General features: G+C 46.0%; 1 protein-coding gene across 1 annotated transcript in view; it reads right to left on the reverse strand.

Annotated features, from left to right (window-relative positions):
• Bcl9 (BCL9 transcription coactivator) overlaps positions 1–1884 on the reverse strand; it is a 115600-nt gene extending 113716 nt beyond the window's left edge. Inside the window, exon 1 of the mRNA XM_051166008.1 lies at positions 1818–1884. The gene's annotated coding sequence lies outside the window, so the exon portion shown is untranslated. The remainder of the gene's footprint in view (positions 1–1817) is intronic.
• Positions 1885–13611: the final 11727 nt, after the last annotated feature.

Here is a 13611-nt window from a genome sequence, read left to right on the forward strand (position 1 = left end):
AAAGAAGTTCTGGGGCCCTTGTAGCAGGTGGAGGCCCCTAATGCCTTTCTCTCATCTTCTCCCACACCCAGCAACAAGGTTTCCAGGCAGGCCTCCAGGAAGAGCATAAACACTCTTAGCCAGGATGGCTTCTTGCCTGGATTCTGGGCTATCACAGGCCACCTGAAACATTTGAGTTAGGATAAAGGTCACAGCCACCCAGACTTCTATATTTTTTTTCTTTTAAACAAATAGTAAGACAGAGTCTCAAAAAGACTAAAACCAGGCAAGCAAAACCCCTAGAGAATTTCAAGAGGGCTTTAGCCAAGAGGCTTCATGCGAAGGCAAACGAGACTCACAATTCAAAAGCATAAGCAGACATTTTTTTTCCTTCCAAACAAACATGCGGAAGATGTATATTAGGCGCTGGTTTCAGTTCCTCCCAGTTCTCAAGACGCCACTTAAAAAGCAAAAGGTTCTATCCACAAACCGCCAGAGGAAAAAACAGCCATCGCATTCTTACCCTCCACACTGATATTTACTCTCCGATAAATGGCAATTGTAAATAAATCTCATTTAATCTCTAAAAGCCGCAATAAAAATCTTTAACCTCCAAGGTAGTTTACAAATGTGCACGCACACCCTGCCAGCACCAGAAAACACAAGGTCTTGAATAAAGGGCTTTAACGGGAGACACGTTTTTTCCTCTGAGAATCTTATATTGACCTTAAAAAATTATATGTATGTATGGAGGAGGAGGAGGAAAGGGGGGAAACCCAAGCCCTCCCACCCTATTCTCTGTACAAATCGGCCAGTAAATCTAAGGAAAAGACACAAGAGAAAAGGACAGAAGCCAACAGGTGGAAAGGGGGTTTTTGTTTCATTAGAAACGGTCAGACACTTGATCTGGGCCGCGAGTCTGTTTGTCTCCGGGTGTCTTTAATGACGGTTTTATCATCATGACGCCGATAATCAGGAATAATGGTCACACTTCTACTTTGTGATTCCACAGCAATCGCCAGCCTGAAGATTTCCTTCCACACACAATTACATGCACTGGGCTGATGTTTGCCTTCATCCCAGGGAGGGGTGCAGCATCCCCATCAGCTCTCCTGCTTTGGCAGATTAGGTAAACTGAGGCTGGGGGGGGTGGAACCCAACAACCCTTTATAGTGTCTCGGAGCAGAGAATTCCCGAAACTGGAAAAGTTTGTGGATGTCTCGGGGCAGCCCTCTCGCTCACCCTTCTGGCTGGCCATGCGCGCGCTTCCTCAGAGTCTGGACTGGGTGATAAAGACTGGGGGTACCTCCCCTTCACTACGAGGCACGCCAGGGCAGTGTGTGGGAGGTCCACATACACCCCAGACCCACAGGCATACTCGCACACACAAAGCGCCATGCAATCTCTGCAGTCACAGTTAGAGCTCCAGCCAGCCTCGCGCAGCCTGCGAATGCACAGTGCGGAGCTTCCGAGGCCTCCTTGGGCTCCCGGCTACGGCTTCTCTGAAATAGGGCTCTGCCCTTCTCTTCCTCTCTTCCAGGCTCCTCTCCCTCTCTCTTTTCTTTCCCTCCCACCCTCCACACTCCCACCCTCCTCCCACCCCTCCCTTCCATCCTTCTCCCCCCCCCACCAACCCAGAGGCGCAGATCGTGTTACTGGGTTCCCTGGAAAGAGGGGCCATCCCCAGCCCTAAGCGTCTGGCAAAAGACTTCAGGGGCACAGCAGCAGCTCCGATCGCAGAACCCGAGCGCTTCTCCTTAGCAGCGCAGGAATGAGACCCCCCACTTCAAGGCACAGGCGAGCACGCTCGCCACAGAACGAATTGTTAGAGTGCTTACCTTTTTCATGAGCACAGATTCTGGAGAATCACTGCAGAAACCGGAGGGAAGTGAAAGAAGACAAAAAGACCCTTTTCCAGCAATCCCTGGCCTCCTGGTATCAAGACACCAGGACAACATCAAAGCAACTTAGGGGGAACCTTTAGGGGCCTATTGTCTGCTCTGGTCTGATCTGTTTTTCTTCTGCCTCCCCCTCTTGCTGCGGTGACACTTGGTACGGCCCAGGATTCATGCCAAGTAGCTTTCACACATGGAAGCTTGTCTCAAGCAATTGCTGACAAGCCACAAACAAGACATTCTCCCTCCTTCTACGCACCCCCCCACTCACCCCCCCCCCACCTTTTCCTCCTTCCCTCTTGTCTCCCCTCCTCCTTCCTTCTGAATGCAAACTAAAACTCTCCATGACAGGCAGGCTTGCAGGCTTGGCCTAGCTGCTCACACAGACACACAGACACACACACACACACACACAGACACACACACACACCACACTCGCACAGTCACACGCCAGCGCTCGGCTAGTTGCTCCTGCACTGTGGAGTTAAGAGACAGGAAGGGGCCCTGGCTGAGTGGGGGGCAGGGAGAGAGAGAGGAGAGTAAGATCAGAGGAAGCTGAGCCCTAGCAAAATGGCAGTAGAGAGTGAGCCCTTGGAAAGCCAGCAGTGGCCACACACGTGTGCACACATACAGACTCAGACGCAATCTGAGCTCAAGAAGAGTGGGGTGGGGTGGGGGGAATGACCCAGAAGGGAAAAAGCCCAAGGTCCATGAGCTTGGAGTTGAGGTGGGGAGATGGGGTGGGGGGCCTAGGACTGATCTTAGCGTGGACCAGGATAGGTGGTTTTTGTTCTTTCTTTTCTTTCTTTCTTTTTTCTTTCTTTCTTTCTTTCTTCTTCTGTCTTCTTTTTTTCTTTCTTTCTTCTCTTTCTTTCTTTCTTCTTTCTCTTTCTTTCTTTCTTCTTTCTTTCTTATTTCTTCCCTGAAGGATCTAGTCCTCTTTTACCATCTAACAGGGCATATACCCAAGCTACTGATTAAATAAAATCATAAAATGTGGAAATGTGGCAGTCAACTTCACTGTAGGTTCAACTTGGACCCAGCTTTTTTTTTTTTTAAGTGAAGCACACCCTACCCCCCCCCCCAACCCTGGAGAGCAGCAGCAAGGAGCATAGTAAGTAGTGTAAACTCCGAGGGCTGTGAAGTATGGTGCAGAAGTTACTGATTGCCAGCTGCTGGAATTTAAGGAAGGTGGTAAGAGCTGGGGGAGGGGCGTCTGGTGAGCTGTTTTCTAGGAATGAAGGGGAGTGAGGTAGGATAATGAGCCAGGCTGGAAGCAAGCAAGATCGTGATTGGTGTGGAGGGAGGAGGTGGGAAATGGGGGGGGGACTAAAAAAAATAAAAAATAAAAGAAGAAAAACTGGAAGTCCAGAGACTGAAACGAGGAGCAAAGATGGCAAAGAAAGGCGCAAACTGTGAGAAAAGGACTAACAAAGGACATGAGGGTTTTGCAGGAACTCGGGATGGCTGGTGGACAGTGCGAAGAGGACAGGGCACTGTTAAGTGACTCATATCGCCTGCAAGCTATGGTCCCAGGGTGAAGCCCACACGGCTGTCCTGGTGAACCTTGGCTCGCTCCCCACAGTGTTCAGCCTGAGCTCTGTTCTGCATGAAGGTCACTTCTACCCCTTACCAGATTCTTCTCCAAAATGGAAGTTGTGTGGACACAAATCACACCCCCCTTGACAGGCACACAGTAAGAAATAAACAATGACTTTTCACACACTTCAGCCTAGCAAAATGACTTGTCACTGCCTGAGACAATGACAGAGCTTCCCTGTCCTCTTATGTCCGTGCCCCCCACCCCCGCTTCGCTTGCTCCCCATTACTGACCCTGGGAACTGTGCATTTGGATTCCAATTTACAACCATGGCAGTGATAGTAATACTAATGACCTTTATGGAATAGTGATTTGATTCCCAACATCTTCCCAAGCATTTATGTCACGAAGTCATTTTTGTTAAGACCATTTTCACTTAAAGATTGTATCTCTTTGTTTGGTTTGAGACAGGGTCTTACTACAGCTCTGGCTAGCCTGGAACTCACTATGTAGATCAGGCTGGCCTCAAACTCACAGAGACCCACCTACCATGCCTCCTGTGTGCTGGTATTACCATGACAGGCAACATATGTGTGTGTGTACACATATACACATACATGTTCATTTACAACACACCACAGATGGAACTAGAGAGATGGCTTGTGGTTAAGGGCACTGGCTGCTCTTCCAAGGTATTGGTGTTCTATTTCCAGCACCCACGTAGCTAACAGTGGTCTATAACTCTAGTTCTAGGGTATCTGATGCCCCTTGTGGTCTCATTGGGTACATGCAGATATATGCATATACCACTCCCCGTCTATACATTATTTTAAAATGATAAAAATAAATGCATTTTAGCAAGCAGCTTAGAGAAGGTGAGTGTGTCTGAGGCCACAGAGTAGAGCAGAAGTGGAACTAAACTGAGCCCGGTGTGCTTCTAGGGCCCCGGCATACCCTGCCACATCGTGCTCTCTCGCTAGAGAAGCCCACATGCTCCACAGCACCTCACATCCAAGCACACGGAGCCCCACTGGCTGTCCACGCAGGCGTGCTGCTTCCTCCTGGACCGTAGGTCTGGATTCTCTAACTTCAACCCCAGGGAACTTAGAACCTCTTCTTGGCAGGCAACAGAGTCACCCTGCACTTCTAAGTGAGGATGACTCACTGTACACAATGAGGCCTCCCAGATAATAATTGCATAAAGGGTCACTGTGACCTTCAGGGACCATTCGAAGATGGCCCTGCAATGGAGAAAAGCACCTGAGACCAGGAAAGCTGTCCAGTTTTAAAGCAAAAAAAAAAAAAAAAAGGAAAAACATCTACGAAAGTGGATGGTGGTGATGACAAAAGTTGACACGTGCCCATGCACATGCAATATAACACATGCACACACATATGTGCAGACAATATAAACACATGCACAAACACAAAATACAAATGTATACACACATAATATATATACATGAACACACACATATATGCATACATACACATATGTACAAACATACATGCACATACAAGTATACACAATACATAGAAGCACACACAAATATCCACATTCATATATAAACACACTGTGGTATACATGCACACAGACACATGTACACATATGAAACAACTCCAGAAGGGCTGAACTCCCACTGCTGGTTTTCTGGACCATGATGTTGAGGCTTTGAGTCTGTATAATTTGTTAAGGAGACTGAGTGAGGAAGTGGTGGCTCAGATGTGACCCTGGCCATCTTTTAAGTACCACTGTCTTTCCATTGGACTTCAGTTATAAGAGGAAAAATCGAAATGCTGATGAAGAGGAGAACCACCATGACTCTACTGTCTGGGTCCTTTTTATCTTGTGACATCTTTACTAAGCAGTGAAGGAAGAGAGCAGCATGTTTTAGGGCCCTTGGGAAACCCTAACTGCCCATTTCTTCCACTGTCCCTCCTTGCAGGGACAGAGTGTACTGAGCCTCCAGTCTGAATTGGTTCATGGAAGCTCCAGGTCAAATATCAGAGCCTCCAATTCCGATGCTTCCCCTGACAACTCCAAAGAGAAGAAGGAAACCCAAGGGGGTGCGTGAACAGCTCAGCACGTGAGTGTTCCCAAGTGTGTTTTACAACATCTCCAAATGCTGAGTGTTGTGCAAAGGCGAAGGGCCTGGACTCTTGGCCAGAACAGGGTGCTAGTGCCCAGGTAGCTGGTCAGCTGTTCCACCTGCCTTCTGCCCAATGGGCATTGGTTACTTTATTTCATTTCACCAGAGAGAATTTCACCAATCACAAATGTATTTGCACAGAAAACAGTCTTTTTAAAAATACAGATACCTGTGAAGAAAGCTAAGCAAATCAGTCGTTCATACTTTAGTGTGAATTATCTCATTACTCTACTTTCCTACGAATAGCTAGTTCATATCAAATAGTCATTCAGATTATAGGAACAAAACAGGGAAGCAAGCAAAGGCCTAGGAACGTAGCCTCTGGGTTAGACAGGTCTAACGTGGAGAGCATTCAAAATTATAGAAAGACGAAGAACACTATGAGATGGAATAACTTTTGAAGAGCTTCCAAGCAGACAAGCTTTTATTTGAAACAAACGCAGATTGAAAGGTGAGGGGTGGGAGTGACAGAGAAATCCCTTGGAACTTGCTCTGGTATCCTGACCTTGAACTTGTGGTCACCCCAGGTCCACCTGCTAAGTGCTGGTAATCAAACCCTGTGCCTGGTGCAGGCTCAGTTAGCGTCACTAAGCCCTAGTGGCCTTGGTTAACCTGAGGAGGAAGAACCGGAGCTTTATCTTTCTCCATTTCCTTTCTGGTTTTGTATCTGGTACAGAAAAAGGGTTCCCCGGGGATCACTGTGAGACTTGAGTCTCAGTCAAAACATGGGGAAATCCTCGGATTTCTAAATATCCAAGTTTATAAATAAAAAATAAAAAAAAAAAGAAAAGAAAGAAAGAAAAGAAAGAAAGAAAGAAAAGAAAAAGCCCATTCATAATTTAACACCTACCTACCTAAAAAGAATGTGGGTGTCACACAAATGAGGCTTCTCTCTCCTCCACATCACTGGAAGGAGAATTTTCTGACGAAAAAAAGAGAGAATCAAGCAGAAAATTTTTTAAAAATCCCGGTTTTACCAAGCTAAAGAAGCAAGTTAGAAGCAGACAGGACTAGAAGCCACATAATAGTCATATGTCCTGACATTAAGTGGGATGTATTATACAGAAACAGTATATGAAATAAGAATGCTACCTAAGGCCTGGCATGGTGGCACATGCTTTTAATCCCAGCACTGGGAGGCAGAGACAGGTGGATTGCTGTGACTGTGAGGCCAGCCTGGTCAACATAGTAAGTACCAGGGCAGCCAGGGTTACATTAGTAAGACTCTGTCTCAAGCAAACAAACAAACGAGAATACTACTATAGTGAATGTAAGCATGTTTTTGTTTTGATTCCAAACGTGAGATGTGGAACAGACTTGTGAGGGTTGGTGCGTGATATTTGTCCACCTAGAAAGGGAACTGCTTCATGCGGGGACATCATCTTTGCCAGTTGCAAAACATCCTGTAAGGACTATGGGGGAGTATAAGTAGTCCAAATAGCAAAGAGCAATCACTTTTGCATCACTTTGCATTGCTTGGCTGTTTGTTGCTCCCCTTTGAGATGCTCCCAGAGAGAAAAGCTCGAGAGAATGTTTTAGCCTCTGGTGGCTGAAATTGTGGTCGCTTTGCTGAATCGCTGGTTTGCTGTTTAACGGGTCTGCTGAAATCCTGACTATGAAGAGTGGAATCGCTCCAAAGAAACAGAGTCTAAAAAGGTCGACCCCTCCTGTTCCCATTAAGCTCTGTTCTCTCCTATATAGGGTAGGTGGGGTGGATGGAGGAGCAGACATTAAAGAATGCCAAATAAAGTAGGTTTTAAAATGACCACAGCCTAATATTGCCTAAGAGGGCTAAGCGAGACGCCAGTAGACACACTCTTTGTATAGACCATCTCACTAATCCCTACAATTGTCCCTTGTAAGTCAGAGAATACCAGCAAGGACACAACCTAATGCTTTGTTTTTTGAAACTTGGTGTCTTATGGTTTTGGATTTTAACTGCCCAACCTTTCTGAGCTTTGATTTTTTTCATTTGTGAACTGAAGATATTAATAGCGCCTTCCTTATGGGATTATTTTAGGGATGAAATGAGATAATGAATGTATCTGAAAGGTTTAGCTCAGTGCGTGGCAAATGAAGCAATCAGCAAATGTTCGATGTTATCAGTGTTCAGCCCACGGCCACCCAGTTCATAAATACTAGGGACTCATACTGGGCTCTGTTCGACCCCCAACCCCTGATCTTTACTGCTATTTTATCTTGTCTAAATTGCTATTGATTTCAGTGACTAGAGGCCGTTGAAGAGACCTTCCTCCTCCCTTGAATTCTAGTTCAAAAGTGTAAATATTCAAGGAAAATATTTTCTATGCTGTGTCTTAGAGGAATGATGCCAGTAATTCAAAAATACTCCATGGAAAGGCCCTGAAAATTAACCCTTAGAATTCAATTGCCTGAGAAGTACATGAGAAGAAAATCATGGGGTTTGCTTTGTTTTGTTTTTTGGGGTGTGTGTTTTGTTTTGTTTTGTTGAGACAGAGTCTCTCTGTGTTAGTCCTGGCTGTCCTGGACTCACTTTGTAGATCAGGCTGGCCTCAAACTCAAAGCAAATGCCTGCTTCTGCCTCCCAATTGCTGGGATTAAAGGCATGCCCCACCCCCCCCAGCGAGTGGTGTGTGTGTGTGTGTGTGTGTGTGTGTGTGTGTGTGTGTGTGTGTGTATTGTTTGTTGCTGGTTTTGAGACAGGTTTTTGTAAGTGTCGATTTTATTTTCTCAGATGAGGGAATAGAGATGAGAGGCATACGCAAGCTTTAAGAATACTTGGCTTGGGTGGAGCTCCGAGTGTTTCTATCTCTGTTCTGTCTATCCCTAGGCCTAGGCCTAGAAACTCTAGCCTCTGTACAATCTAATCTTCTGTAAGCCCAGACCTCAAAGGCTTCAGCTTTTAGCCTCTGGTGACTTAGGCCTAGCTGAATAAGCTCACCCTTTCTAGCTTTTTCTGAACTTTATCTGGCTGGTTCAACTCAGCTGTCCTGGCTTAAATTCCTCTCCAAGATGATTGATTCAATCTGGCTTCTTTTGCCTTCTCACTGAATTTCTCTGCTTGGAAAAATTGCCTCTGAACTGCACTGGCTGCACAAACTGAACTGAGCTGCACAAAGTCAAGTGAACTGCACCAAACTCAACTCTTCTCTATCCATGCACTGCTCTTAAGTAGCCTTTCCTTCCTGTCTGTTTTTCTGAGAGTTGTGCAACCTATCTCTGACTCATTCTGTCTAATTTTTCTCTGATTTGCCTGGCCCTCAACTAGACGATGTCATTGTTTGGGATTAATGGTGTATACTGAGAGTATGTCTGTATTACAGCTGGATCACACGCACGTAGGTCTTTGGAGGTGATCCCTTGCCAGAGTAACCATGTTGCTGGATTAAATACCTCTATGGGTTTCTCTATGTAGCCTTAGCCATGTGGTTGTCCTGGAATTTGCTCCATGGACCAGGCTGGCCTTGAACTCAGAGATCCACCTGCCTCTGCCTCCCAAGTGCTGGGATTAAACGTATGTACCACACCCAGCAAACTCTTTTTAGGCCTTACAAATTATTGTCTCGTCTCCTCTTCTTAGTTAAGCTATCTATCAATAAAGAGCATCACAAGAGGCCAAAGTGGTGGTGTGGAAGGAAGAAGCAGATGTTTGGGTAACCAAGTTACAGCGTGCCTTTTCTAGACAGTTAGGAGATAGAGAACCATGGTTTATATGGATAAATAAATTGTTCACTGGGTGGTGGTGGCACACATCTTTGATCCCAGCACTTGGGAGGCAGTGGATCTCTAAGTTCAAAAGTCAGCATGGTCTACAGAGCAAGTTTCAGGACAGCCAGGGCTACAGAGAGAAACCTGTCTTGAAACACAGCATAGACAGACAGACAGACAGACAGACAGACAGACACACACACACACACACACACACCAAAAAAAAAAAAAAAAAGACCTGAAAGAAAATGTGTATCAAGGAGATATGCACACCAGCTCCAGTGGAAAAAAAAATCTCCTCTGGGTAAATGAACACAGCTTCTCCATTCTTCCTCAACTACGACGACTCAGAATAGCCTCACCCGGGTAGACTGGCACGCCTGCCAGCCAACAGATTCAACCTTAACAGAAAAGAGTTCTGCCCAAGTCATGTTTGGTTGATTCATGCAGGCTAACAGGTAACCAACGGTAATTTGGAGTTTGCAAATTTCAATCTAAGAGGTGTGCTTTCATACACACAGTCCTCTGCCTAGGAAGCCCAGCCTCAATGGCACATGAAGCCCAAACATGAAGCTCTTTACATGTTAACATACCCAAGGTGTATGTACAGTAAATAATGCAATAGGCTTTTTAGTGGATCAGAAATGCCATTTTGTTATTTTCTCTCTGTGTGAAAGAAAGTGTGGAAAACCCTGAGAAAAGTTTATAGTGTTAACAGAGGCAAGGACGGTGCACTCTAGAACATACCACATTTGCCATGACGTGGGTTTACAATTTTCCTTCTCTGAGACCTGCTTCTGTGTGGCTCACAGCTCATTGGAGCAGAAAGGCGTGGCAGAGCTACCAGAGGAAGCGACTGGTTTTGGTAAACAAAGCCATGTCCCAAAGAGGAGCTGATCAGAGGAGTCCAGCAGGTCTGGGGACAGCCAGAAGGAGACTAGCTGTCTTGGCTGACCTTAGTCATGAACACGAGCTTTCAGCAGCTCTGAATGGGCAACAGGACTGAGGTATGACCTGAGTCCCTTGTGCCTCTCAGGGCTGTTCAGAACAGCTGGTCAGGTCACTTGCTACAGCTAAGTGGTCTGCCAAAGTCCTGAGTTCAACTTAACATCACTGAGATGGGAACTTACAGGGGGATTTCCTACCAGCCTGGCTCAAGGGTTCGTGTCATTCAGGGCTACAGAAAAGCAAGGAGATAAAAGCTCCCAAAATATTCCAGCCGAGTTCCTAGTTCCTTGGGGCCTGAGGTTGCTTGACCTTGGGACATCCAAAATGGAAAGGATGCAATTATCTCTGTGAAAGACAGTTTAATAGCAATAGAAAAGGGACTGAGGCCAGGAAAAGGAAATTTATCTTTCATATCACATCTTTGCTCAGCAATGAAATGTGTACCGTTCATAAAGATGAAAGATACATTAGAAGTTGCACCGAAGGCATTGTTTTGAATTTGTTCAGTGAATGCTTGCCTTCTCCTCCTGTTCAAAATCCTGTTCTGCCAGGAGCACATTGAGTAAGGTAGTATCCTGGAGAAATGGGGGGATAGGGAGGGGAAGATGGGGAGGCAAGAGGAGGAAAGAAGAGAGAGGAAGGGATGGGAAGGGAGAGGGGAGAGGAGAGAGATAGATAGATAGTAGTAGAGAGAGAGAGAGAGGAGAGAGAGAGAGAGAGAGAGAGAGAGATTCCTTTGTGTTCTTCTTCTTCCCCACTTGAGTCTTGAGTCTTGCACCCAGCAACTGCCAGGCGCTCTGTCACCCCCAGATGATGCCTGACTGAGAACCACAACATACAAAGAGTCTGTGGCCTGGCGGGAATTTAGGGAATTTGTTTCTAGCACCAGAAAAGAGATTCAGAGAAATGAGGAGAAATAAAATTTTCATTCTTCAGAGAAGTTTGGAGAAATGCTTCACTGAGGTTGCGGGTGTTTGATATAAACACTGACAAGTCAGAGAGTTTCAACAGGTCTTGTGGGCCGAGTGGAGGACCCTGCCCTTCCCACTGAGAAGGATAAAGGTCAAGTTAGGACATTGCTTCCAGCAGGGCAAGGCACACCTTTAACCCCAGCAGAGGCAAGCAGATCTCTTGAGTTTGAGGCCAGCGTGGTCTACATAGTGACTTCCAGGACAGCAGGGTTGTTATACATTGAAACCCTTGTCTCAAATAAAAACAAAAGCAAAACAACAACAACAATAAGGAGAGAGAGAGAGAGGGAGGAGGGAGGGAGGGGAGAGAGAGGAATTGCTTTTACACTCCCTTGCTCCTTTAATCCTCAACCAGACCCCAGAATGGCAGGTCCCTTTGTTCCTGTGACTCTCAGGCCAAATCCATCCTGACCCCTTTTGGATAGGATAGTTTTTACATTGTTAAATAGTGGTTGTAAAAGAAAAAAAAAACCAAGGAATAATTTCATGATGCAAAAGTTTACGAAATCCAAATTTTAATCTCTAAAAATAAGATTTTGTTGAGATCCCTCTGCTTTCTTTCATCCGAGTGTTGTCTCTAGTTGTTTTTCAGTGTCAACCTCACAGGTGAGTAGTTGTAGCAGAGACCATTATGGTCTGCAGAACTGCAACCACTCCTGACTGGTGTTTTTCAGAGAAACAGCTGCTGATCCATGCTCTACACTTTAGCAGCTTTTAGCCATCTTCTCCAAACTTCTGTGATGTGAAGATGCAGGCCTCCCGGGTATGGCAAAGACAACATGGCACGTCTGTGTTTTAGCATTATTTAACTGTCCATACTTGTGGATGGAGTTTAGGTTCTTGCACGTTCTAGGCAAGGTCTGTACCACAGAGCTAGATCCTCAGCCCCGTGGCATCATTTTGAGATTGAGCCACTAACTTGGCACATGTGGAATTGTATGTGTATAATACAATTGACCAGTCTGTAGGGTCACTATTGTGATGAAATACCATGACCCAAGCCACTAGGGGGAGGAGAGGGTTTATTCATAGCTTACACTTCTGGATCACAGTTCATATCGAAGGAAGTCAGGCCAGGAACTCAAGCAGGGCAGGAACCTAGAGGCAGGAGCTGCAGAGGCCATGGAGGGTGTGTTGCTTACTGGCTTGCTCGTCATGGCTTCCTCGGCCAGCTTTCTTATAGAATCCAGGGCCACACCTGCCCAGGGATGGCCCCACTCCAGATCTAACTCTGTTTTCTAGTGTCTTCAGGAACCGGTGCTCAAGGGCACATAGGCCCTAAGTCCAGACACACACCACACACACACACACACACACCATACACATTCATGCACATAACTTAAAATAAAAATAAATTTTAAACCTAACAAAACCAAAAGCTGCCAGGCAGTGGTGGTCCACACCTTAAATCCAACACTTGGGAAGCAGAGGCAGATAGATCTCCAGGTTCAAGGCCAGCTTGGTCTACATAGTGAACTACAAGTCAGGCACGATTATGTAGAGAAACCCTGTGGTGTGGGGGGGGGGACTATTGCTGTCATTTAACAATAAGGAAAAGGGAAATAAAACCTTGTGTGTCCAAGATCACACAATTATGATCAGAAAAGCCTTGAATTCTGTATCTAGTGTTTTTTTTTTTTTTTTTTTTTTCTCCTTCCACAGCTTCTTAGGTTAGGAATAATTTCTTGTTAGAGTTTTTCTTCTTCCTTCCTTTCTTTTTTTTGGGGGAGGAGGGGAGGGGTTTCTCTGTGCAGCCCTGGCTATCCTGGACTTTCTTTGTAGACCAGGCTGGCCTCGAGCTCAAAGAGAGCAACCTGCTTCTACCTCCCAAGCTGGATTAAAGGCATGAGCCACCACTGCTCAGCGAGTTTTCTTTCTAAAACACTGTCCATCTGCCCCTTTTAGAGTCAGGGAAACCATATAAAGATTAAAATTAAGTGTTTCTATTAGCTGGAATGGTCCAGGGCACCACTAAAGACAATGATGGGGAGGAAGTGGAGGAAGTGGAGGGATGACTTACATCTGTGGTGCAGGCGCTCACGAACCTTTCCACAGACTTGACTCCGTGGCAAGCCCGTTCTGTGGACTGAGAGCTGGGAGTCACCCAGAGTCTATATGTGTATGCCAGTTCAGGTAAGAAGGCATCTGGCAAATCACTAGTGATTTTATTATTTCCTTTCACCTCCAGGTGCCCCAGAGGTGGGCTGGACTACGTGTGGGTCAGGGGCAGACCATGACACCCCAAGTTCTCGTTCTGAAGGGTTAGAAAAAAACTATTCTTAATCCTGCCTCCCACCTGTCCCTTGTAATTTCAGGTGGTTAAAAAGAATGGATCGATGGGCCAGACAGATGAGTTTGGGGGTGAAGCTGAGCCGGACTCTAAATCTGGCCCTAGCACTTATTAGCTCCGTGACCCTGCTCCGCCCTTCCCTTGCACAGCT

The sequence above is a fragment of the Acomys russatus genome, chromosome 23 (assembly GCF_903995435.1).
Source record: "Acomys russatus chromosome 23, mAcoRus1.1, whole genome shotgun sequence".
In the NCBI taxonomy this organism is placed as follows: Eukaryota; Metazoa; Chordata; class Mammalia; order Rodentia; family Muridae; genus Acomys; species Acomys russatus.